The sequence below is a fragment of the Rana temporaria genome, chromosome 7 (assembly GCF_905171775.1).
Source record: "Rana temporaria chromosome 7, aRanTem1.1, whole genome shotgun sequence".
NCBI classification, from domain to species: Eukaryota; Metazoa; Chordata; class Amphibia; order Anura; family Ranidae; genus Rana; species Rana temporaria.
The window spans coordinates 188,790,081-188,817,091 of NC_053495.1; positions in this window are offsets into that span (position 1 = coordinate 188,790,081).

A 27,011-nucleotide genomic window follows, 5' to 3' on the forward strand; every position below is an offset into this window, starting at 1 on the left:
CAGGCTGGCTTTGCAGTGCAGTAATGCAACACACATTGGCGCACTTTGCACATATTAATGTTTGCACTGACATTTTTTAATGGCTCCCCAATGCACTAAAGGAACACACCTGCATTGTAGCACACCACAATGCATGGTAATGCACTACCTATGGCATATGGTCTGTTTCAGTCATTTGGGGATACTTCAGCTTGAAAAAATTATAATATAAAATGTTTTCCTGATATTCCATATTGTGTACTCTCCTTCTTGTATTCTTTATTTTGTTCTGCAAGCTAAATCCCATAATAGGCCGGCATGATAAGTACCAGGAATATAGAAAAATGTGTAAACCATATTGTCCTTTCCTGGTGGCTCATCATGTCAGTGCGTCTAGGTTTGCCTTGATTGCTTTGGGGGCAAATGTATTAGCTGAGCTCCTCTTATTTGTCTTAACGGCTAGGCCTGAGCCATTTTACAAGTGGGTCTTAAACTTGCCTTAACACTCAGCGGCGATGGCTCCTCTAGGTGCAGCAGAGCAGCTCAGCCTCCTCCCATCAGTCCCACGATGAACCCCTCCCGGCGTGTGTGACGTCACGCCGCCAGGACGAGCGCCGGGCGGGGCTGTAAAGTGAGCAAATCATCTATTGGCTGGCGGCAAACAGGGGCGGGAGCGGAGCGGAGCGGAACAGAAGATGTAACGTATGCAGTAAGCAACAGACATGCCGCACTCACAGACACAATAAACAGTGTCATCGGCGGCGCAGGCAGCCTTGGACCACCGATCGTCTGCGAGAGGCGGCCGCGGCTCTAGTCTTTCTAACCTGGGGGGGATTTTACAGTACATGTCCCCCCCGCATTATTTCCTGGGGGGGATGCGTCCCCCCCGTCCCCCCCGGTTCCTACGCCCGTGCGGGGGGTCCCCATGGGTGTAGGAACCCTTACAAATCTGGGGGGGACAGCATTTTTACTCGCCAGGTATATTCGTATCTGAAGCCAATAAATCAAACTAATAAAGCAATCCAGAGAGGGTAATGCGAAGAGCAAAATCCAGCAATAAAAAATTAAACCATCATAGCATTAGTAAAAATAAACCGACATATAGCATTAGTAAAAACCAATGAATCAAGCAATGCTATACTGAAATGTTAGTTGATTTTTACTGATGTCCTCCTGATAGTATCAGTAAAACTCAACTGACACATGGCATCAGTAAAAATCAACCGGTATAGCATTAGTAAAAACCAACCCACATGGCATCAGTAAAAATTAACCCACATGGCATTAGTAAAAATCAACCCACATGGCATCAGTAAAAATTAACCCACATGGCATTAGTAAAAAATCAACCCACATGGCATCAGTAAAAATCAACCCACATGGCATCAGTAAAAATCAACCCACATGGCATAAGTAAAAATTAACCCACATGGCATAAGTAAAAATTAACCCACATGGCATAAGTAAAAATTAACCCACGTGGCATCATTAAAAATTCTTCAGCAATAGGGCCAGGGCAGGCACTGGCAGCGTATTCTCTCTCGTCTCAGCCACTGCATGCCACGCACCTGTGGGAGGAGCCGTCGCCACGCCGGCTGAATCGGCATCGGCATAGGCATAGCAACATACATTTACACAGGCAGGCATTGCACCACAGGGGGCAAGTCAAGTCAGTGCCATCTAAGACCCCATTCACACCTAAGCGACAAAACGCCCGACGCGGGACGCTTCTGTCGCTAGAGGGGAGAATTCCCATTGCCGTCTATGGAGATGGTTCACATCTCATAGACGCGCAACGCCTGTCGCCTGAAAAAAAGTCCCGGACCCTTTTTTTCACGCGACAGGCGCGTTTTCCCATTGACAACAATGGGAATACTTTAGGAAAAAAAAAAAAAAATGAAACATTTGTAATCGCGGCAAATCTGCCGCTACACGCGAACGCGGCTGTCGCTTAGGTGTGAATGCAGCCTTAAGAGCATTATAAGCCCCTGGGCAATAAAGTGCACTGGGGCCCCCGGCCCTGTCTACATAATCACGCATGAGAATAAAAAGTAAATTAATTCATCTGTGACCAGTAAAATCATTCATCAGCGACCCGTGACAAGTGCAGGACATTCATACATGAGTTACTACTATGACCAGTGCAGGACATTCATACACGAGTTACTATGACCAGTGCAGGACATTCATACACGAGTTACTATGACCAGTGCAACACATTTACCCCCCTCCCCCCGCCACATATTAAAAAAATCAGTCATCACAGTTAATAATCTTCAGACTGCATCATTCCGTATGGCATGATGCCATACGGAATGCAGTCGGAAGATTTCTTTAATATACAGCATGGCGGCGAGGGGGAGGGGGTAAATGTCCTGCACTGGTCATAGTAACTCCTATTAATGTCCTGCACTGACATTAATACATGCGTTACTATGACCACTGACCAGTGCACCCACCTGGCACTTTAAGGGTATATATATATACAAAGAAAAATGTGAAGGTTTTTGTTGCCAATCCCCTTAAAGCGGGAGTTCACCCGAAAATGTTTTTTTAACATTAGATTGAGGCTCATTTTGTCTAGGGGAATCGGGTAGTTTTTTTAAAATTGAAGCTGTACTTACCGTTTTAGAGAGCGATCTTCTCCGCCGCTTCCGGGTATGGGTCTTCGGGAGTGGGCGTTCCTATTTGACAAGCTTCCGACAGGCTTCCGACGGTCGCATCAATCGCGCCACGAGTAGCCGAAAGAAGCCGAACGTCGGTGCGGCTCTATACGGCGCCTGCGCACGACGTTCGGCTACTTTCGGAAAATCGTGACGTGATGTATGCGACCGTCGGAAGCCTGACGAAAGCCTGTCAATCAAGTAGGAACGCCCAGTCCTGCAGGCCATACCCAGAAGCGGCGGAGGAGATCGCTCTCTAAAACGGTAAGTACTGCTTCGATTGTAAAAAAAACACCCGATTCCCCTAGACACAACGAGCATCACTCTAATGTTAAAAAAAAAAGGTTTTTGGGTGAACCTCCACTTTAAAGTGCTAGTTGTTTTGCTGTCTCTGGTGGCTTTGCAGCCATGAAACTAGTATTTTCAGAAGGGACGTCGGTAAAAGCAGGCTGGCTTTGCAGTGCAGTAATGCAACACACATTGGCGCACTTTGCACATATTAATGTTTGCACTGACATTTTTTAATGGCTCCCCAATGCACTAAAGGAACACACCTGCATTGTAGCACACCACAATGCATGGTAATGCACTACCTATGGCATATGGTCTGTTTCAGTCATTTGGGGATACTTCAGCTTGAAAAAATTATAATATAAAATGTTTTCCTGATATTCCATATTGTGTACTCTCCTTCTTGTATTCTTTATTTTGTTCTGCAAGCTAAATCCCATAATAGGCCGGCATGATAAGTACCAGGAATATAGAAAAATGTGTAAACCATATTGTCCTTTCCTGGTGGCTCATCATGTCAGTGCGTCTAGGTTTGCCTTGATTGCTTTGGGGGCAAATGTATTAGCTGAGCTCCTCTTATTTGTCTTAACGGCTAGGCCTGAGCCATTTTACAAGTGGGTCTTAAACTTGCCTTAACACTCAGCGGCGATGGCTCCTCTAGGTGCAGCAGAGCAGCTCAGCCTCCTCCCATCAGTCCCACGATGAACCCCTCCCGGCGTGTGTGACGTCACGCCGCCAGGACGAGCGCCGGGCGGGGCTGTAAAGTGAGCAAATCATCTATTGGCTGGCGGCAAACAGGGGCGGGAGCGGAGCGGAGCGGAACAGAAGATGTAACGTATGCAGTAAGCAACAGACATGCCGCACTCACAGACACAATAAACAGTGTCATCGGCGGCGCAGGCAGCCTTGGACCACCGATCGTCTGCGAGAGGCGGCCGCGGCTCTAGTCTTTCTAACCTGGGGGGGATTTTACAGTACATGTCCCCCCCGCATTATTTCCTGGGGGGGATGCGTCCCCCCCGTCCCCCCCGGTTCCTACGCCCGTGGGGGTCCCCATCAGTTAAAGCCCAATGGTCAAATCAACAGCAGATCCAGAGATATAGGCAACCCAATTGGTCAGTGATGCTCCTCATTATATTAATGAACTTTATTGGTATCCCAGTCTTAGTCCATAGGGTTCAATATTACCCATTGTGGCTATAACAGCTATAACAGCTTCAACTCTTCTGGGAAGGCTGTCCACAAGGGTTAGGACCGTGTCTATGGCAATGTTTGACCATTCTTCCAGAAGTGCATTTGAGAGGTCAGGCACTGATGTGTACGAGAACGCAGTCTCTGCTCAAATTCATCCCAAAGGTGTTCTATCGGGTTGAGGTCAGGACTCCGTGCAGGCCAGTCAAGTTCCTCAATCCCAAACTCACTCATCCATGTCTTTATGGACCTTGCTTTGTGCACTAGTCCAAATCATTTGGTGGAAGGGGGATTATAGTGTGGGGTTGTTTTTCAGGGGTTGGACTTGGCCCCTTAGTTCATGAAGGGAACACTTAAGCTGTCAGCATACCAAGACATTTTGGAGTGTGTCCTGTAAGATTGTGTGCATTTAGCCAATACAGATGTAGCACACCCTTGGCTTGGTTGCTAGTGAGGTTGAGACACATTTCCTTTTTTTTTTTTTGCTCCTCTCACAGGATACAGGCTCCACTGCTTCTCTCTGTCTTTTACTAGGTTCTAGAATCTAGAATATAGTGGGCTGGAAGAGGCAGACTCTGAGCTTGAATATTTATGGAACTCTAGGCAATCCTTGGGGAGGTGTGCCAAGAAGGTGGAGAGAGAGACATTAAATAGCCTGAAGCCTGGAGCTGCAGGATTCTTATCCTCAAGGAAGAGATCCCAGCCTGGAAGGGCAGCTGAAAGCCTGCAGAGAGTTCACCAAGGTCCCAGCCATGCTAGGGCTGGGGGGGCTAATTTTCTGAAACCAGTTCAGAGCCAAGTAATTGGGTGCACTGAGGATTCGGACTGGAGGTTAAGTGTACAACGTCTAGCCAATATTGGGCAGGATGACTCCAAGTATCTGGAGGCACAGTGAGTAAAGGCCTGGGATTGGGATCCTAGTGACTGCTTGCTGTTAACCCCTTGTGTGACTGTACTAGTGCTGCCAAAGTGGAATTCATCCTACTGGGAATACCAGACGTGTTGTGCCAGTAGTCTCGGCAGAGAGGGGGGAGATGCCCCTAAAGAGAGTAGGCAGAAGAGAGAGAGAGTCCTCTGAGTACTCTGTGCACTAGATTCTGGACTATCCTAATGCCTAGTACACACAATGAGGAAATTGGATAAAAAATACAGATTTCAGAGCGACTGTCCAATTATCTGATGGTTAGTACACAGCTTTCAAGAGCCGATCATGACTAAATGCTAAAATATCCAAAGGCACAAGCACCAAAAATGTTCTCGTAAAAGAGCAGAAAGAAAAATTTCTGTGTCCACCGGAAGTGCAACAGTGAGCAGCAATAAAGCTTGATCAGCTGGTTGGGACTATACTGCCAGTGTGCATTAATATTGGCTATGCTGTCCTTGAACAGACTGGGTAGGCACTGTCCGTAGAAAATGGGAAATGGGAGAAGGGAATAAAGGGGATTCGATGGATGGTGTTACAGGAGGAGCAGTCATTTATTTTGTTCTTCTGCCGGTTATCCTTGGGGCCCATTTGTGTACTTAACAACAGTATTAGTAAAACAGCATGCAGTATAGGTGTAGTAGGTGTCCTGCCTCCAGTAACTCAGTCCCTACTAACCATATGAACAATGGGCAGTGAGCCCTTTCACCAGTCCCTGTGGTGCAGCAGTGGACTCTTGCTGTAGAAGGGGCCCCCTTCAGTTTCTCTAGAGAATGCCTCTGGTGATTAGCGGTGGGAAGCACAGGGTGAGAGGATGCTCTATTCTCGGTAGTGGTGGAGATTTGATTGCTGTGATCTGCCCCAGCTGTCATTGGGAGTCCATAGGTTTTTCTGATTATAGTTCTCCCTCTGATGGCTGGAGGGCAACATTCAGCATAGCTGTAGAAAGTGAAAGTAAAACTGACTGTAAAAAGGACAATGTCTCCTTCTCAATGTTTTTGTAGTTGGCACCTGGCTAAATTGGTATTCTCACTTTGCATCAGGTGAAGCTTTAACTCCATTATTTTTTTTCTGTATCCCTTTAACCAAGGTTTCAGAGCTGTGACTATTCACTGTTTGAAATTTCTATCAGAGGGAGTTTATATAAAAGGAGACAACTTTGTCTGTGCTGTCTCTTTTGATAGCCCCTAGTGCTTTGGGGATTGTATGTCATGTGTTATATGTTTATTTGTAAAAGATTTATGTATATGAGTGTTAAAGAGGTAGTAAACCCTAATGGGGTTTACTTCCTCTATGTCTCCCTGCAAAGGTAAAGCATAGTAGCCCATTATGTGACACTTACCTGCAGGAGAAGCCTGCAATGTCGCCGTCTTCCTCCATGGCAGCGAGCATCCATTCTTCACACCTCTTCTTCCAGGGGCCACGAACTCCGGCTCTGTGACTGGCCGGAGTCGCGTCACGCCACTCCCACGCATGCGCATGGGAGCCACCTTTAAGGGCATAACCCCGGCTTGAAACGGCACAGTGTACCCTTTCAAAACGGCGCATGCGCAGAAGAAGGCGTCGCTCGGGGAAATTTCAAATATCTGAGAGACCGTGTAGGTCTCGGAGATATTGCAAGAACCTACAGGTAAGCCTTAATCTAGGCTTACCTGTAGGTGTAACTTCTCCCCAAGGGTTTACAACCACTTTAAGTTATTATATATTTTTTTACAATCCGATGTTCTTTATTAAGGGATAAATGACAGAATAAAGAAACACGGCAAAGTTGCTGAACATGACATGACATTACAGTAAGCGTTTACACTTACGCGGCATATTTCGAGATACGTCGGCGTAAGTGCTTTGTGAATTCGGGCCAATATTTTTTACTTTTTGCTATAATAAATATCCCATTTAAAAAAATATATATATATATATTTTTTTTTTCAGTTTAGTCCGATACGTATTCTTCTACATATTTTTGGTAAAAAAATCGCAATAAGCGTATAGTAATTGGTTTGCACAAACGTTATAATAGGGGATAGAATTATTATTTATTTTTTTACTAGTAATGGCGGCGATCTGCGATTTGTGTCATGACTGCGATATTACGGCGGACACATCGGACACTTTTGACCCATTTTTGGGACCATGCACATTTATACAGCGAACAGTGCTATAAATATGCACTGGTTACTGTATAAATGTGACTGGCAGGGAAGGGGTTAACACTAGGGGGCGAGGAAGGGGTTAAATGTGTACCCTGGTTGTCCCTATGAACAAGGGACACACCATCTGTCTCCTCTCCCTAACAGGACGTGGATCCACGTCCCTGGCTCTGTGACTGCCTATCGCGGGTGCCTGGCGGACATCGGGTGGCTAGTGGTTAAGCTAGATTGTTGGGTTTACTTACCTTTTCCTTCAATTTCCCTTCTTAATTTTTTTTTTCTTTGTCTGAATTTATCACTTCCTGTTCCTCCTCAGTAAGTTTGCCTCCATCATCCGAGCCGTTCTGGCTGGGGGTTAGTCAGCATGCTCACCCCCTCCCTTGTGAACAGAGCATTTACCCGCAGGGATGTAGTCCGACCTTTACAACCCCTTTATTGGTTACAGGGCTGCGTAGAGCATTTTATATATGCCCGACGTTCAGCTTTAACCGGTTAACGATCGCCGCATGTACATGTATGTCCACAGAATGGCACGTACATGCATATGGGCGTACATGTACGTCCCCGCCTTTCCGCGGGTCGGGGGTCCGATTGGGACCCCCCCCGGTACATGCGACGGTCGGTAACCCGCGGGGAGCGATCTGGGACGACGGTGCGGCTATTCGTTTATAGCCGCCCCATCGCGATCGCTCCCCGGAGCTGAAGAACGGGGAGAGCCGTATGTAAACACGGCTTCCCCGTGCTTCACTGTAGCGCTGCATCGATCGAGTGATCCCTTTTATAGGGAGACTCGATCGATGACGTCACTCCTACAGCCACACCCCCCATCAGTTGTAAACACACACTAGGTGAACCCTAACTCCTACAGCGCCCCCTGTGGTTAACTCCCAAACTGCAACTGTCATTTTCACAATAAACAATGCAATTTAAATGCATTTTTTGCTGTGAAAATGACAATGGTCCCAAAAATGTATCAAAATTGTCCGAAGTGTCCGCCATAATGTCGCAGTCACGAAAAAAATCGCTGATCGCCGCCATTAGTCGTAAAAAAAATTTTTTTTTATAAAAATGCAATAAAACTATCTCCTATTTTGTAAACGCTATAAATTTTGTGCAAACCAATCGATAAACGCTTATTGCGATTTTTTTTTTACCAAAAATAGGTAGAATACTTATCGGCCTAAACTGAGGAAACATTATTTTTTTATATATATGTTTTTGGGGGATATTTATTATAGCAAAAAGTAAAAAATATTGAATTTTTTTCAAAATTGGCGCTCTATATTTGTTTATAGCGCAAAAAATAAAAACCGCAGAGGTGATCAAATACCACCAAAAGAAAGCTCTATTTGTGGGGGAAAAAAGGACGCCAATTTTGTTTGGGAGCCACGTCGCACGGCCGCGCAATTGTCTGTTAAAGCGACACAGTGCCGAATCGCAAAACCTGGCCTGGGCATTTAGCAACAAAATGGTCCGGGGTTTAAAGCGGGGGTTCACCCTTAGAGGGCACTTTTCCCCCTTAGATTCCTGCTCGTTTTCTCTAGGGGAATCGGCTATTTGTTTTAAAATATGTGCAGTACTTACCCGTTTACGAGATGCATCCTCTCCGTCGCTTCCAGGTATGGGCTGCGGGAATGGGCGTTCCTTCTTGATTGACAGTCTTCCGAGAGGCTTCCGACGGTCGCATCCATCGCGTCACGATTTTCCGAAAGAAGCCGAACGTCGGTGCGCAGGCGCAGTATAGAGCCGCACCGACGTTCGGCTTCTTTCGGCTACGAGTGACGCGATGGATGCGACCGTCGGAAGCCTCTCGGAAGACTGTCAATCAAGAAGGAACGCCCGCTCCCGAAGACCCATACCCGGAAGCGACGGAAGAAGATGCATCTCGAAAACGGGTAAGTACTGCTCATATTTTAATACAAATAGCCGATTCCCCTAGACCGAACGAGCATCCATCTAAGGGGAGAAAAAAAAAAAATTAATAAATGGGTGAACTCCCGCTTTAAGTGTTTAACAAAGGAACAAAATTAAAAATGTAAGTACAGGTATGAAATAACAATATTACTTTTTAACAGCAGCTGTCCTTGGACTTTACTGTTAGGGACCTCTCTTCCTGACTGTAACAGCAACTCAATTATTTTTGCTTCACGGGTTGAAAGGATGAGTCGTGACTTGAACACTTTGTAAGCGCTGTCCTTGGCCTTTAATTCTTTCCTTTGTACATGGGTTCTTACGAATGGCACAGCCTTCTTATTGTTAATAATTTAGTAGTCACACAGCATGGAAAAAGATGCTTTTTAACTGCTTAACAAATGGTTCCATAACACAGCCATAAAATTTTTCAATCACTTACATTGTAACTCCAGTTCTGTTGAGATAAAGCAATCCCCTCTAGGGAAACTATACTGTATACATTGCAAAGATTTCAGCAGTTATTTCAGATTCCTATTGTAGGGATGTAGTATTTTTCTAAATAGTACCTTTTTTGATTCCACAGAGGACTGTAGTAGTAGTTGGAAGGCAGGTGTTTGGTTACAGTTTGTCCTTTGACCCAAAGGTGACATTGTGTCACTTATTTAGTCTGATAGATATCCATTGGGGACTAATTTGTTCCTTATTGTGGGCTTCATCCTGGGGAGGCCAACATTTTGAATGAATGACTTGTATAGCGCTACACATGCGAACTGAATCACCTCTAGGCGCTTTTTGCAGCCAGTGGCCCAGATTCAAGAAGCACTTGCGCCCGCGCAACCATAGGTTGCGCGGAGCAAGTGCTTACTTGCTCCGGTGTAACGAGTGCTCCTGATTCAGGAACCTCGTTACACCGACTGCAGCCTAAGATATGACAGGCATAAGCCTCCTTATGCCTTCATATCTTTGGCTGCATTCTTGCGTTGGCCGCTAGGGGGCGCGGCCATTGTGATCTGTGTATAGTATGCAAATTGCATACTAACACCGATTCACAAAAGTTGCGCGGGCCCTGCGCACGCAAGGTACGGAGTTTCCGCACGGCGACTTTAGCATAAGGCTGCTCCTACTCATAGTAGGCGCAGCCAATGCTAAAGTATAGCCACCCTTCCCGCTCGTGAAATTTGAATTTCACGTCATTTACGTAAATGATTCGTGAATGGTGCTGGACGCCATTCACGTTCACTTAGAAGCAAATGACGTCCTTGCGACGTCATTTGCCGCAATGCACGTTGGGAAAGTTTCCCGACGGAGCATGCGCTGTTCGCTCGGCGCGGGCAATCGCGGGCAATTCGAAATATTTGCGTGGGCGCAGAGCAAAAATCGTTGCCCTTTGCCCACGCAAATAATGCGCGGTTCTACCTGAATCTGGGCCAGTGTCTTCCCGGCTGGTGCGATCATTTAACCCTGTAGAATCTTGACACGCTTGGGACACACAGTCATACACACATATATATACTGGGCCAATTTGGCCAGGATCCAATTAACCTACCAGCATGTCTTTGGAGTGTGGGAGGAAACCCACGCAGACACAGGGAGAACATGCAAACACCAAGCAGATGGTGTCGTGGTCGGGATTCGAACCAGCGACCCTTTTGCTGCTAGATGAAAGTGCTAACCACTACACCACTGTGCTGCCCCATTTTCTGTTGGATGCCAAAATCTTGCAAGATTTGGGCAGCAATCGTAACACAGAAGTACTTAAAGTGGAGGTTCACCCAAAAACACAATTTTTAACATTAGATTGAGGCTCATTTTGTCAAGGGGAATCGGGTGTTTTTTAAAAAATCGAAAGCAGTACTTACCGTTTTAGAGAGCGATCTTCTCTGCCGCTTCCAGGTATGAGCTGCGGGACTGGGCGTTCCTATTTGATTGACAGGCTTCCGACGGTCGCATACAGCGCGTCACGATTTTTCGAAAGTAGCCAAACGACGGTGCACAGGCGCCGTATAGAGCCGCACCGGCGTTCGGCTTCTTTCGGCTACTCGTGACGCGATGTATGCGACCGTCGGAAACATGTCAATCAAATAGGAATGCCCAGTCCCGAAGACTATACCCGGAAGCGGCGGAGAAGATCTATCTCTAAAACGGTAAGTACAGCTTCGATTTAAAAAAAAACACCCGATTCCCCTTGACAAAATGAGCATCAATCTAATGTTAAAAATTGTTTTTCGGGTGAACTCCCGCTTTAAATAGCCGTTTCTAAAGTGTTTGGCATGCCCACAGTGTAGGAGATGGTCAGTAGAGCCATGCTTTTTAGGGAAAGAGTTGAAGCAGTGATAGGGAAAGGCACCTGACGAAGACTGAAACAGTAGGTTTCCCCTAACAGGGTGGTTCTTCTGCCAACTTCCTGGAACCTGGTCGTCCACCATCAGCCGGATAAACTGCAAGGACTTTAGGTGACCCAGTAATCTTATACCTTCCCCAAGGGAAGTGCTCTTGTGTGGTCTGTAAGATCATATTTTATTGCTATTGAAAACATGTCTTGTTAACAGTTATTAACTTTCTGCTTGAAGAAGTCTTTAACCCACAACAGATGAGGTGTCTGGCTAATCAGCAGGCTTGGGGAGCCTGCTGATGCTTGCTGGGAGAACTATTAAATATTTGAGACACTAAGGCTGCTTTCACATTGGGCAGTGGAGCCGTGGTGACGGTATAGCCACGCTATTTGTAGCGCTGATATACCGTCGTATTTACCGTGATATTCGGGCACTAGCGGTGCGGTATTAACCCTCGCTAGCGGCCGAAAAAGAGTGAATACCGCCCGCAATGCGCCTCTGCAGAGGCGCATTGCGGGCGGTATTAACGCGGTTTCCCATTGATTTCAATGGGAAGGCGCGGTATAGGAGCGGTAAACACCCCGCTCCTATACCGCTCTAAAGATGCGGCTAGCAGGACTTTTGGAGTGGTCCTGCTACCGCACCGCTTCAGTGTGAAAGCCTTTGGGCTTTCACATTGAAGCCTGCAGGGCATGATTTTTTCATGCGGTATAGCAGCGCTATTTTTAGCGCTGTACCGCATGAAAAATGCCTCAATGTGAAAGGGGCCTTACTGGCACATGGTCTTCCCTCTTGGGCTTCTGGCTGCTGAGGATGTTACTATGAGATCTATCTTTCTCCCAGACTATTGGGCCTAGGCTAGGGTGACCAGATATCCCTGGTTTCAGGGGACAGTCCCTGGATTGAGGACACTGTCCCCGGGCCAAGTCTGTCCCTGGTTTTGTCCCCAGATTGGATTTGAACAGGGGCTGGGGCAATTTCAAAGACAGTCAGTGCAAAAAAAAAAAAATCTGAATTACATACCCCTGCTCCGCCGCTCCTACTAGCTTAGGGGGGTGTATTTTTTTCCATTATATGTGCCCCTTTCTGATGATCCTGTGCTGGTCAGAGTGGAGGGAATATTTATTCAGTTTCGGGGGCATGCCCATCCAGCTCCGCTTGCATGTTCCTTTGCCTTGGCTCAAGTCCCGGCCAGCCGCCTACCTGCTTATCTCCTTGCCTTCCCTGGTGGAGTGATCTTCCGCCAATCCCCACCCAGTAGTAGCCGGGGCCCAGAGAGTGAGACTTGACAGGCTGTGAGGCAGGCGACGACAGGCAGAGAGTCGCTGATTGCCGCCATTACTAGTAAAAAATAAATATGTCCCCAGATTTCATTTTAAAAATCTGGTCACCTTAGCCTAGGCATGGAGTGCTGCAAGGATGTACCCTCCCTGGAGGAACCTGTGAAGATTCTGGCTGCCTATGATGGTCTAAAGCAGGGGTGCCCAACCTTATAAAGGTTAAGCGAGTTAGTAACCAGTTGTGGGCCACAATGAGCAGAGTGGGCAGATGACAGGTCTGTGTCCAGTCTGCATGTGAAAAATAGACACAGCCCAATCTACTCTATGGGCCCTCTGATCCAATCAGATGGAAGTGGAGGGATCCACTTCTGTTTTTTATAACAGATCAGATTGGAGGTAGGCGGATGTAAACAGATAAAGGTCTGTTTACATCTGCCACTCTCACTGCTTTATAAATAGACCCCCCACCCCCCCACCCAGCACTGGAAAAATAGTGGTGTGAGGTATGGGGGGTGCAAGGAACACTACACATTAAATGTATTTAGCGTTACCCCCCAAAGGAGCCACTGGTTAGGATGGGCCTTCTGTACTTGGCCTTGACCTCCTCTGACACACAAGGTTGAGAGAATACAAGCAAGCACAATGGAACACAGCAAATAATTCCTGTTACCCAATGCCAGAGTTAAAAACAGATTGGGGTAAATTCAATGTATTAGTCTCCCAGACACTCGATAACTCTGCAAGTAAAAGCAAAATAGTTATAGGGGTAGCACAGTCTAGCACCCAAGGATCAGATAAAGGCGAGCAAAGGGCCACAACTGGCCCCCAAGCCGCAGTTTGCACACCACTTCTCTGCATAATGAGTCTGCCTTATAGTCTGTGAGGGGTCCTGTGCAACATATGCATTTTAGTTTTGTTTTGTTTCATTTCATTTATTGTGGATCTTGGCAGACTATTTCCATTACACCCCAATTTACCCAATTCCTATTTATATCTTGGGGAGCTAAGGGCATATGGATTCCAGGTAAGTAAATGTTACATGGGCCCAGATTCACAAAAGAGATACGACGGCGTTTCTCTGAAACGCCGTCGTATCTCTCAGAGTATCTATGCGACTGATTCATAGAATCAGTTACGCATAGATAGCCCTTAGATCCGACAGGTGTAATGGACTTACACCGTCGGATCTTAGGATGCAGTACTTCGGCCGCCGCTGGGTGGAGATCGCTTCGTATTCCAGTGTCGGGGATGCAAATTAGCAGTTACGGCGATCCACAAAGGTTTTTTCCCATCGTTACGTCAGCGCAAGTCTTAGTTTCACGTCGCAAATTTAGGGCTGCTATTAACATGGTGTAAAATTACTCCACCATGTTAAAGTATGCCCGTCGTTCCCGCGTCGCTTTTGAATTTTTTGTTTTTCCCGGCGTAACTACGTTATGCACGTCGCGATTCTCAAACACGTCACGCCGCCATATTTCGCGCAAAGCATGTCGGGGAAAATTGCGAACGGAGCATGCGCAGTACGTCCAGCGCGGGAGCGCGCCTAATTTAAATGGTACCCGCCCCATTTGAATTGGGCGGGCTTGCGCCAGACGTGTTTACGATACACCGCCGCAAGTTTACAGGTAAGTGCTTTGTGGATCGGGCACTAACACTGTAAACTTGCGGCGGTGTAACGTAAACGGGTTACGTTACATGGCCGCAATTGTACGGGAATCTGGCCCTAGATTCATATGCAATGGTTAGAAATTTTGTTTCTCAAAGTGATTTCTCAACAAAATAAAGAATTTAATAGCGTTTTCGGTTTCGGGTGCTCAGATACAGTTTAGCGCTGCTTTCGTCTTGAATGAAGCCAGGGTTTAAAAGTCAAGTACGGAATTCTCCCTTTAAATGTAAAATGTTTGGGGAAAACATTGCACAATTCCTCTTCGCTGTAAACAACAAACAATTTGCAAAGTGGCTGCATTAGCCGATGAAAAGATGCTTTTAAAGGGAAGATTGGATGCCAATTTATGAATGCAGATTGTTTAGTACAGTCTGTTATACAAATAACTGCCGCCTGTGGGAAGCACTAAGTCATCCGCCAGACACTTGTGGCAAACAACGCGTGGCGTTAGTGAACTTGGCAGCAGCATGCAGCCGACATTTTTCAGAGGATGAATTGTTATTGAACCATCTCTTTGATTGATTGGGCACAAATGGGCCCTGGGCCGCTCGTAGCATCGCACAAGCACGTCCTTTTACATCGCCAGAAGGGATCCGGAGGAAGACTGCTCCGTCTGCTCTCCCCGTGTATCAGAAGACAGAGATTCATTCATTTCATTGCTTTTATGCATTAATATGTCATGTAATCTCCGAGCTCATTACGGATGACAGCAAGATAGGTTAATATTGGGGGAATTATTTATGTGTAGGATGCAACAATGCTCTATAAATGTATTTTTTTTTTCTAAGAGCACCTGTCACCAACACAGGCTAGTGCACTAAATGAAAATAATGATGATGTGTAATCAATGAGCATGTATTTATTGATAGACAGATATTGTAACGGAATGACCCGTGACACCCAGAGACTTTTGAAGGATGGGGGGTACTCCTGTGCCAGCGTCACTAATGACTCTTGGGTCTAGGGTCACCCTGTGCCCCTTTTGGGCATAGGGTGACTGATAACTGATAATTCATATTGCAGGATATCTTGAGATATTACAAGTGGTTATTCTGACCCCACCAGGTCAGTGGAGTGTTTTCATTCAATGTGAGGACACATGCTTTTAAAATGTTAATTGGGTCTGCTCCTAGACATTCCATTCCAGTGAGATGCTAACTAAGTCGGAAAGGTCAGATGTCTCCTTTCAGGGGTAGGGAATTAACATGTCAATTATGTTTAGTAAAGGAATGTGTTTTGTGTAACAGGTGAGAGGAACTTGTCAAGCTGTAGTAATTAACCCCTCTAATGCGGAGACGGGACGTGTGGGGGATGATTAGTAATTAGCCCATCTGAATGTGTACTGAAGCCCCATTGTGTGATATTGGGGGTGGAGAGTTTCTTTGTCCCTGTGATTAACTTTAACATGCTTGTACTGTAAATAAGAAAACTAAGATACCATTAAAGTTCATTCATTTGACTCAGAACACAGAGCGCATGTCTCGTTTCTCTGAGGGAATTCTTATGGATCGTGTCTGCTAGATTGTGGAGTGTCAGATAAGCTGTCGTGGATGATGGAATGGGAATATTGTAAATGGTGGTGACCGTTACAGATATATACAGTAAAACCTTGGTTTGCGAGCATAATTTGTTCCAGAAACATGCTTGTAAACCAAAGCACTTGTATATCAAAGCATTTTGTTACAGGGTATAAAAGAGAAGAGATGCACCTCTAAGTGTAGCAATAAGTTGCTAAATGTTGAACCTTCATTAAACGTAACCATATTGCTACACTTAGAGGCTCCTCTCTTCTTTTTTATACTCAGTTGTGACATGAGACTACTCTTATATCAAGACATCGCTTGTTTATCAAGGCAAAATGTATTAAAACATTTTGCTTGTCTTGCAAAACGCTCTCAAACCAAGTTACTCTCAAACCAAGGTTTTACTGTAGATAGACAGATAGAAATCTGCTCATGGTTAGGGATGAGCTTAGCATAGCACCGAACTGTCCCTGATTTTGAGGGACTGTCCCTGATTTGGAGCAATGTCCCTCTGTCCCTCCTTCCTCCTCATTTTGGTCTGATCTATATAGAGTTGTATAAAATGCACTCTTTATCTATCAAAAAGTGTTTTCCAGCCCTAAACCTTTCATCTGATTTCTAAATTGCTGCATTTGTAAATTCCAAAAACCAATATAAAGAAATAGAAGTGGTAAAAAAAAGCCCTTGTGGGTTTAACCAATCTTGTTTTTTGTACAATTCTCCTTTTAAGAGGCCGTGGCAAGGGGTGTGTCCTATGCCTGCATACTTTTGCTGACAGGTGTCCCTCATTCCCATCTCAAGGTATGGCTTGGGTTCACCTCAAATGATGGGGGAATTCCCCACTCTGCAGCTACATGTACACAAAGGGGAGGGGGTGGTTGTGACATCATTGACCTAATATGGCCATATAAGGCTACTTTCACACTGGGGTGGTGCCGGTAATAGCAGTAAAGCTGTGCTTTAACACTGTTATAGTGGCACTTTTCGGCCGCTAGCTGGGGTTAAAAGCACCCTGCTAGGCGCTAGCGGACGAAAAGCGCTGCTATAACAGCGTTAAAGCGCAGCTAAAACTAGCACAGCTTTACAAAGAAGGGGTTAAAAGCGGCCGTGTTTTGCAGTGCTGCCGAAGTGCTTTGCAGGCGCTTTGGCAGCCCTGCCCATTCATTTCAATGGGCAGGGCGTTTTGGTAATGCTAAATACAGCACTCCTGCAGCGCCCCAAAGATGCTGCTTGCAGGACTTTTTTCCCCACCCTGAAAGCGCACCGTCCCAGTGTGAAAGCACTCGGGCTTTCACACTGGGGAGGCATGACAGGTGCTTTTCAGGCACTTTACAGGCAATTTTGTAGCGCTAAAATGCCTGAAACGTGCCTCAGTGTGAAAGGGGTGTAAAGTCAATGTCATTGACCCATGGGGGGGCATAGGGGTCCACATGCCATTAAAATGATTGTAAAGTCAAAGGCCTGGATTCACGTAGCACTTACGCCAACGTATCTCGAGATACGCCGCGTAAGTGTAAATGTGCGGCGTCGTATCTATGCGCCGTGCCCACAGAACTAGATACGCCTGAAAATAGGCTTCATCCGACCGACGTAACTTTCCTACGCCGGCGTATCGTGGGCGCATATTTACGCTGGCCGCCTCATTGCAAATATGCAAATGAGGGAGATACGTCAATTCACGAACGTAGTTGCGCCCGGCGCATAATATGCGCGGTTTGCATAAGGCTTACGTCCGGCGTAAAGTTATTCCCCATCTATGAGGCGTAGCTCATGCAAAGGTATGGACCAGGGAACAGCCGTCGTATTTTACGTCGTTTACGTAGTATTACGTAAATAGGGCTGGGCTTAGGTTACGTTCATGTCATAGGCAGTGATCCGTCGTATCTCAGGGAGTAGTTTCGACGTGATTCTGAGCATGCGCACTGGGATACGTCCACGGGAAGGCGTGCGCCGTTCGTTTTAAGTACTTCTATGATGCTTGGCCCATCATTTGCATGGGTTTACGCCTCATTAGCATGGCTCACGCCCACTACCTCCTACGCAGGCTTACGGCGAGGAAACCCAGTGTATCTTTAAGGCCCTGTACACACGACCAAACATGTATGCTGAAACTGGTCCGCCGGCCAGTTTCAGCATACATGTTTCGTCGTGTGTAGGCGCGAGCGGGCCGAATTCCAGCAAACATTTGCCCGCCGGGCCTTTTCCCAGCAGACAAATATTCCTGGACGTGTTTTAAAACCGTCCGCTGGAATCCTGCCCGCTCGGACATGTACGGTCGTCAGTACAGACCTACCGTACATGTCCGAGCGCCTGCCGTCCCTCGCATGCGTCGAATGACTTTGACGCATGCGTGGAAGCCTTTAAATGGCAGGCCCGCCCACGTCGCCGCGTCATCGCCGCGTCATTGGCGCGGCGACGACGCGGACACACCCCGCGTAGTGTTTACGCGCGGACTTCTGTACGATGGTAAGTACAACCATCGTACAGAAGCCCTCTGGCAGGCATGTACGGTGAAAACGGTCCGACGGACCGCTTTCATCGTACATGTTTGCCCGTCTGTACCGGGCCTTACAGCGAGTAGGGGCGAGTGCTTTGTGAATACTGTGCTTGCCGCTCTGCGCTACGCCGGCGTAGCCTAAAAAAGATACGCTATGCCGGCATAAATATGCGCCAATGTATGTGAATCTGGGCCAAAATGTTTTTTTACTTTAATGCAATCTCTGCATTAGGGTAAAATAAAACAGATGGGAATGAGGGACACCTACTATCAAATGTATATCGGCACAGGACACGCCCCATGTCACACCCCCTGAAAGGAGAATTAAACAAAAAAAGGTTAATTAAATCCTCAAGGGCTTTTTTTTAACCACTACTATTGCTTTATATTGGGTTTTAAAATTTATAAATGCAGCAATTTAGAGATTGGATGAAAGGTTTAGCACTGGGAAACCTGTTTTGAAAGATAAAAAGTGCATTTTATATACAAATATACATCTATATAGATCAGACCAAAATGAGGGACACATGAGGAGGAATGAGGGACAGAGGGACTTTGCTCTAATCAGGGACAGTCCCTCGAAATCGGGGACAGTTGGGAGCTATGCTGACAGGTGGAACCAATTGGTCCACCTGTGTGAAAGGGCCCTGAGGCTGGGTTCACACTACTACACTACTTTCATCCTACTTTGCTCTTTGTTCAATGTTTCCCTATGAGAATGTCTTGTAGCGTCCTACACAAGTCGGTCCGACTTTGAAAATGCTCCCTGTACTACTTTTGGTCCTACATTGATCCTACTTCAGGCCCATTGAATATCATTGAAGTCGGACCAAAGTAGTATCCTGTTCATGAAAGTAGGATGGATGTAGGACCAATGTAGGATAAATGTAGGACCAATGTAGCAGAGCAAAGTAGGATGAAAGTAGTGTAGTAGTGTGAACCCAGCCTCAACCAGCAACTTGGTTTACTGAATAAAGTTAGAATAGATGTAAAGTTTGTCTTATAAATAACATGACAGTGCAAAAACTCTCAAAATGGTGGTTTCCCTCTTTACATTTGGTAGGATTTTGCTTTGGTGTCTCATATCTTTTAGCTTGAAATACTTCCCAACCAATGGTAATCCACTCACCATACCCATTTTCACAGTTATGTCAAGGGAGTACCCATAAGGATCCAACAGTACATCAGTGTATGGTCCTCATCGTTCCCATGACCAACGTCTAACCCCAACCCCAACTCCGCTCCCACCCCCCTTGTGTCCCAATCCCTTCCCACTTAAATACCACAGCTATGGGAACCTCAACAGACCAAATGGCAGATACACCACAGCAAATTAACCCTTAGGCCCCGTACACACGAGAGGATATCCGCTGGAAACGGTCTGCCGGACCGTTTCCAGCGGATAAATCCTCTGGCGGATTTGGATCTGATGGCTGTACACACCATCAGATCGAAATCCGCGCGGAATACATCCGCGGTGACGTGTCGCGCTGTCGCCGCGACGATGACGCGGCGACGTGCGCGACGCCGGAAGGTAAATACTTCCATGCATGCGTCGAATCATTACGACGCATGCGAGGGAGGGGAGCGGACGGACTGATCCGGTGAGTCTGTACAGACGACCGGATCAGTCCGCTGGACTGGATCCCAGCGGATAGATTTTGTAGCATGCTACAAATTTTTTATCCGCAGTGAATTGTCCGCTCGGACGTACAGACGACCGGATCTATCTGCTGGAACTGATCCGCGGATCAATCCCAGCGGATAGATCCGGTCGTCTGTACGAGGCCTTACATCACTACACAGTAGCTATGCATACAATACACAAATGGCAGTACTAGCACCAGCCTACAATCAGGGCTGGACTGGGACAAAAATTTGGCCCTGGACTTCATCCAGACTGACCCACTTTGACAGGTCTCTCCCACGGCGGCTGGACAACTCCCACAACCCCCGGCCACCCAAGCCCCCTCTCCCCCTTCACTAGCCACAACTTTATTAGAGTAGAACGACTGGTACTGGTACTCTTATAGGCAGTACCAGTGGGGAAGCTAGACATTATTTCACCCGGGGGAAATGGGACAAGATTAGGAAGAAGTGAGAAACTCCCAGGCCATAGCTGTTGAGTCAGCTGTCTGTCCCCTCCCCCATGCTCCTCTGTCGTCCCCCTGCTCCTCTGGTCCTCCCCCTGCTTCTTTGTTCCCCCCAGGTGAGCGCTGCGGGGAGGGAGAGGAAGTGAGCGCTGCAGGAAGGGAGAGACAGAGGAGCGGAGGGGGGCAGCGGTCCACTGTCACTGAAGCCGGCCCACTGAGCCATCGGCCCACCGGGAAACTCCCTGTAGTCCCAATGGCCAGTCCATCCCTGCCTACAACCGGATATGGCCATGTAGCCATATTAGCTCAATTATGTCACTAGCGTCCCCTCCCCTTTGTGCATGTGCGGGAAATCCCTGTAGCTCCTTGACCCAACACTAACAGCTGTCCATCAAGTTCGGACTGAACCCAAAGCTTATTCCTACTAATAGTGAGCAGTTTTAGAAGTTTATTAGGAAGAGAAGAGTTACAAAGTAAAGCTAAAGATTCAATAAAATAAAGTAAAGAGATTAGCAAGGCCGTGTAGGTCTGCTTTAGTGGACTGTGCCAAAACCTCATATCTCCAAAGAAACACAAGCATTTTGAGACATTTGGCACATAAGATCTCCATAAAACATTAACTTGTTAAGAATTTGCACAAACTGCACACAAACATTTACAAGAATTACAAGAGACATTTCTTGTTATTTGGGAACATCTTATCAGCTTAACTGGGACACGTAGTTTGAAATGGCTCACTGCACAATATTAGGAGACTGATTGACTGCACAACAAGACCTTCCAAGGACATTCAAACAACACATCCCAAGGGCTGAAAAGTAAAAAACATTTTAGCGAGAGAACCTGTTATATATTTGTAGCCCCAACATTAGCATATACAGGCACCTAATATTGTCATTTAGCCACTAGTAAAATGTATATACTGTATATACTTGAGTATAAGCCAACCCGAATATAAGCCGAGGCACCTAATTTTACCACAAAAAAATGGGAAAACTTATTGACTCGAGTAAAAGCCTAGGGTGTCCATCGGCATCCCTCACTCTGCCTCACTGTGCCCATGCCTCACTGTGCCCATACCTCACTGTGCCCATACCTCACTGTGCCCATGCCTCACTGTGCCCATACCTCACTGTGCCCATGCCTTACTGTGCCCATGCCTCACTGTGTCCATGACTAGACTTACGTTTAGCATGGGGGTATATAGAAAGGGGTTCCCGGCTTTGAAAAATCGGTACTCTCCAGCCGTAGGTCCCCCAGACAGCAAACTTTGCACACTTGTAGAGGAGAACTGGGGCTACATGTGTTGGGTCCAGGGGACCTACGGCCGGCCAGTACCGGGTCCCCAAAGTTACCGGAGAAATGACTGTTTCCCATGGGAGTCTATTGAACAGAGGCGTTGCTGGGGGGTGCGGGCCGCCCCGGGTGACACCCACTAGAGGGGTGACACCATCCCGATTAAAAAAAAAAAAAAAAACATTTTTTTTTTTAGCTGACATGTGGGGGGGGGGGGGGCGGCTCCCCCCGCGACTGCATCGATGAGCGCCGTGGAATTGGAGCGGCGAGCGCCACGGTACAAGACGAGGGGGGGTTGCGGGGTGACACCGCAGCACCATCCATCCCCTCCTCTCACAGCCACGGGCTGTTAGCGGTGGTCGGCACACAGGCACAGCCCCCTCCTCTCTGTTTGTGTGTACAGAGGGGGAGGGGCCGAGGGGACCTTCTGTCCATGTGCCGTGGCGCTGCCTGCGATGATCTGAGGTACTGAATGGGGAGGGGGGTGTTTGCACCTGGGGGGATTTCACTGAAGGGGTGGGGGGATGTACTAAGGGGGTGTTTGCACTGAGGGGGTTTTCACTAAGGGGGGTTTGCACTGAGGGGGGGTTGTACTAAGGGGGGGGTGTTTGCACTGAGGAGGGGTTGCACTGAGGGGGGGATTTGCACTGGGGGGGGGGGGTTGCACTAAGGGGGGGTGTCTGCACTGAGGGGGTGTCTGCACTGAAGGGGGTCTGTGTAACATGAAGGGGTCCAGAGGTGCAGGTGGCTGTGTAATGTAAAAGGGGTGCAGTGATGCAGGGTGCTGTGTAATGTAAAGGGGTGCAGAGTGCTGTGTAGTGTAAAAGGGTCCAGAGGTGCAGGGGGCTATGTGATGTAAAGGGGTGCAGAGGTGCAGGCGGCTGTGTAATGTAAAAGGGGTGCGCTCGCCGCTCCGATTCCACGGTACAAGTCGAGGGGGGGTTGCGGGGTGACACCGCAGCACCATCCATCCTCTCCTCTCACAGCCACGGGCTGTTAGCGGTGGTCGGCACACAGGCACAGCCCCCTCCTCTCTGTTTGTGTGTACAGAGGGGGAGGGGCCGAGGGGAACTTCTGTCCATGTGCCGTGGCGCTGCCTGCGATGATCTGAGGTACTGAATGGGGAGGGGGGGTGTTTGCACCTGGGGGGATTTCACTGAAGGGGTGGGGGGATGTACTAAGGGGGTGTTTGCACTGAGGGGGTTTTCACTAAGGGGGGTTTGCACTGAGGGGGGGTTGTACTATAGGGGGGGGGTGTTTGCACTGAGGGGGGGTTGCACTGAGGGGGGGGATTTGCACTGAGGGGGGGTTGCACTAAGGGGGGGTGTCTGCACTGAGGGGGTGTCTGCACTGAAGGGGGTCTGTGTAACATGCAGGGGTCCAGAGGTGCAGGTGGCTGTGTAATGTAAAAGGGGTGCAGTGATGCAGGGTGCTGTGTAATGTAAAGGGGTGCAGAGGGCTGTGTAGTGTAAAAGGGTCCAGAGGTGCAGGGGGCTATGTGATGTAAAGGGGTGCAGAGGTGCAGGCGGCTGTGTAATGTAAAAGGGGTGCAGTGATGCAGGGTGCTGTGCAATGTAAAAGGGTCCAGAGATGCAGGGTGCTGTGTAATGTAAAGGGGTCCAGAGGTGCAGGGTGCTGTGTAATGTAAAGGGGTCCAGAGGTGCAGGGTGCTGTGTAATGTAAAGGGGTCCAGAGGTGCAGGGGGCTATGTGATGTAAAGGGGTCCAGTGGTGCAGGGGCTGTGTAATGTAGAGAGGTGCAGGGTGCTGTGTAATGTAAAGTGGCCCAGAGGTGCAGGGTGCTGTGTAATGTAAAAGGGTCCAGAGGTGAAGGGGTCTGTGAGATGTAAAGGGGTCCAGTGATGCAGGGTGCTGTGTAATTTTAAAGGGGTCCAGTGATGCAGGGCACTGTGTAATTTTAAAGGGGTCCAGTGATGCAGGGGGCTGTGTAATGTAAAGAGGTCCAGAGGTGCAGGGGGCTGTGTAATGTAAAGGGGTCCAGTGATGCAGGGGGCTGTGTAATGTAAAGGGGTCCAGTGATGCAGGGGGCTGTGTAATGTAAAGGGTTCCAGTGATGCAGGGGGCTGTGTAATGTAAAGGGGTCCAGTGATGCAGGGGGCTGTGTAATGTAAAGGGGTCCAGAGGTGCAGGGAGCTGTGTAATGTAAAGGGGTCCAGAGGTGCAGTTGTGGAGAGGGGTACACAGTAGTAACAAAAAGATATTGAAGGATGCAGAGGTATGCAGGCACAGTGGGGCACAGTGGGGTGTTTTTACATTTTAACGTGTGGGGGGTGCCAGATATTGGATCTGCCCCGGGTGCCAAATGCTCTAGGTACGCCCCTGGCCTATAGGCTCCTGAGATGTGAATTCCGGTTCTGGAGAAAGAGAGGTGGGGGGAGGGGACAAAGAAAAATGGAGAGAAAGAAGAAGGGATAGAACGAACAAGAAAGATGGATAGGGAGAGAGAGAAAAGGGGAAGAAAGGAGAACAGGGAGCAAACAGTAAAAAATATTTGAAAAATGTTATTGGGGGGGGGGGGGGGGGTGACACCATATTTTACCGCACCAGGTGACACCAACCCTAGTGACGCCACTGCTATTGAAGGGGTGCCCGACTTTGAAAAATTGGTGCTCCCCGGCTGTAGGTCCCCGGACAACAAACTTTGCTCACTTGTAGAGGAAGAGTGGGGCTATATGTGTGCCTATGGCCGGCCGGTACCGGGTCCCCAAAGTCTGGGAGATCAGGGGCAAAGAGGAGACTCGAGTATAAGCCGAGGGGGGCATTTTCAGCTCCAAAAAAATGTGCTGAAAAACTCAGCTTATACTCGAGTATATACGGTAGATTTGAAAGATAAATAGTGTGAGACAATCTGGTGGAGTTGTGGATGGTGGTTATGACAATTAAACATGGCAAGGACTTCCAGTGCCTCTGCTACAAATTTGTTATTTTCTCAGAATCCTTATAAGCTGGGTTCCTGGAGCCTGGAGGGCTTGTAGAGCTTTGGGTGGGATAAAGTTACTGGGCCATATTCTCCAAGAATCTCCGCCTGCTTCGCTTAGGGCACTTACACTCCGCTGTCCCAACTTACTGGAGCAGGTGTTGTATTCCCCAACCACTTGCTCCATAAGTTGGGACAGCGGAGTGTAAGTGTCCCGGCGTAGCCTGGCGGATCTCCAAGGGGGCGGCTTCTATTCAAATGAAGCGCGCCCCCGATGCAAAAGAACTGGGCATGCGCCGGGCTGCAAAAAGCCCAGTGCGCATGCTCCAGTTCTCGGCGGAAAACGTCAATGACGCCGACGTGTGCGTCATTGACGTAAAGTCGTATTCAAGAACGACTTACGTAAACGACGTATCCGACGAAAAAACACGACGGGGACCCGACGCCATCCGTAACATGGCCTACGCGAGACTTGCGGAAACTTACCCCTCATATAGCAGGGGTAAGTTTCCGCTTACGCAAACGACGTTAGCGACGGTTACGCGACGCGAACTCGTTCGGGAATCGGCGTAGAAGGATCATTTGCATATGCAAATGACTCCTTCACGTAAATGCCATCTAGCGGCGGCCGGCGTCATTGCATTTAAGATCCGCCAGTGTAAGATGGCGGATCTTGGGCCAGATTCACAAAGGTTAGCGGATCTTTAGATCCGTGTAACCTATGTGAATTAAGATCCGCCCTCGCAAGTTTGTGAGGAAAGTGTCAAATTCACAAAACACTTACCTCCAAACTTGCGACGGCGGATCCTAACTCCCCCAGCGGAATTCAAATTCCGCGGCTAGGGGAGTGTCATATTTAAATCAGGCGCGCTCCCGCGCCGATTTAAATACGCATGCGTCGTCCGGGGAATTTCCCGGCGTGCATTGCTCCCACTGACGTCAATAGGACGTCAGTGGTTGCGACGTGAGCGGGACTTGCGATGCGCGTGTTCGTGAATCGGCGTACGCAAACGACGTAGGGAATTTCAAAATCGACGCGGGAACGACGGCCATACTTAACAATACTTACCCCTGCTTTTAGCAGGGGTAAGTATACGACGGGTACCGCGCTACGGAAACGACGTAAGAACACCGCGTCGGGTCCGCGTACGGTCGTGAATTTCGCGTATCTCGCTGATTTACATATTATTCAGTGTAAATCAGCGGGAACGCCCCCGGCGCCATTTTTAAATCAAAAAAAAGATCCGACAGTGTAACACAGTGTGACACTGTCGGATCTCAGCCCTATCTATGCGTATCTGATTCTATGAATCAGGTGCATAGATAGGACTAGAAAAAATCCGAGATACGATGGTGTATCTGAGATACACCGTCGTATCTCTTTTGTGAATCTGGCCCCTTAAGTGTATCTATGCAAAAATGATTCTGAGAATCAGGAGCATAGATACACGGGCCTAAAAAGGGAGTTACGATGGAGTATCTGACTTACTCCATCGTAACTTCTCTGAGAATATGGCCCTCTATTCCTAAGTCCACATCTGACCTGGTAGCCAGACCTCATTATTAGTCTCAGCTGCACATAGGCCTTTATATATATATTTGACAACACTGAAGAAATTACACTTTGCTACAATGTTGTGTAGTGAGTGTACAGCTTGTATAACAGTGCAAATTAGCTGACCCCTCAAAATAACTCAACACACAGCCATTAATGTCTAAACCGCTGGCAACAAAAGTGAGTACACCCCTAAGTGAAAATATCCAAATTGGGCCCAAGAAAAACTCTCTGGGGATCTGAAAAAAAAATTGTTGCTCTACATAAAGAAGGCATAGGCTATAATAAGATTGTAAAACCCTGAAACTGAGCTGCACCACGGTGGCCAAAACCATACAGCAGTTTAACAGGACAGGTTCCACTCAGAACAGGCCTCACCATGGTCGATCAAAGAAGAGTGCACATGCTCAGCGTCATATCCAGAGGTTGTCTTTGGAAAATGGACGTATGAGTACTGCCAGCATTGCTGCAGAGGTTGAACTCTGTCAGTTCTCAGACCATACGCTGCACACTGCATCAAATTGGACTGCATGGCTGTCATCCCAGCCTCTTCTAAAGATGATGCACAATATGATAATGAACATGCATAAAGTAACAAAGCTGTCCTGTGCATAAATTATATCTGCTAGATTGATGCCTCCCCAGCACTCTGACCCCTCTACACCCCAGGTATCCCCCAATCACTCTCAGTGCCATCATGGGGCCCCCAATTTCGAGGCAG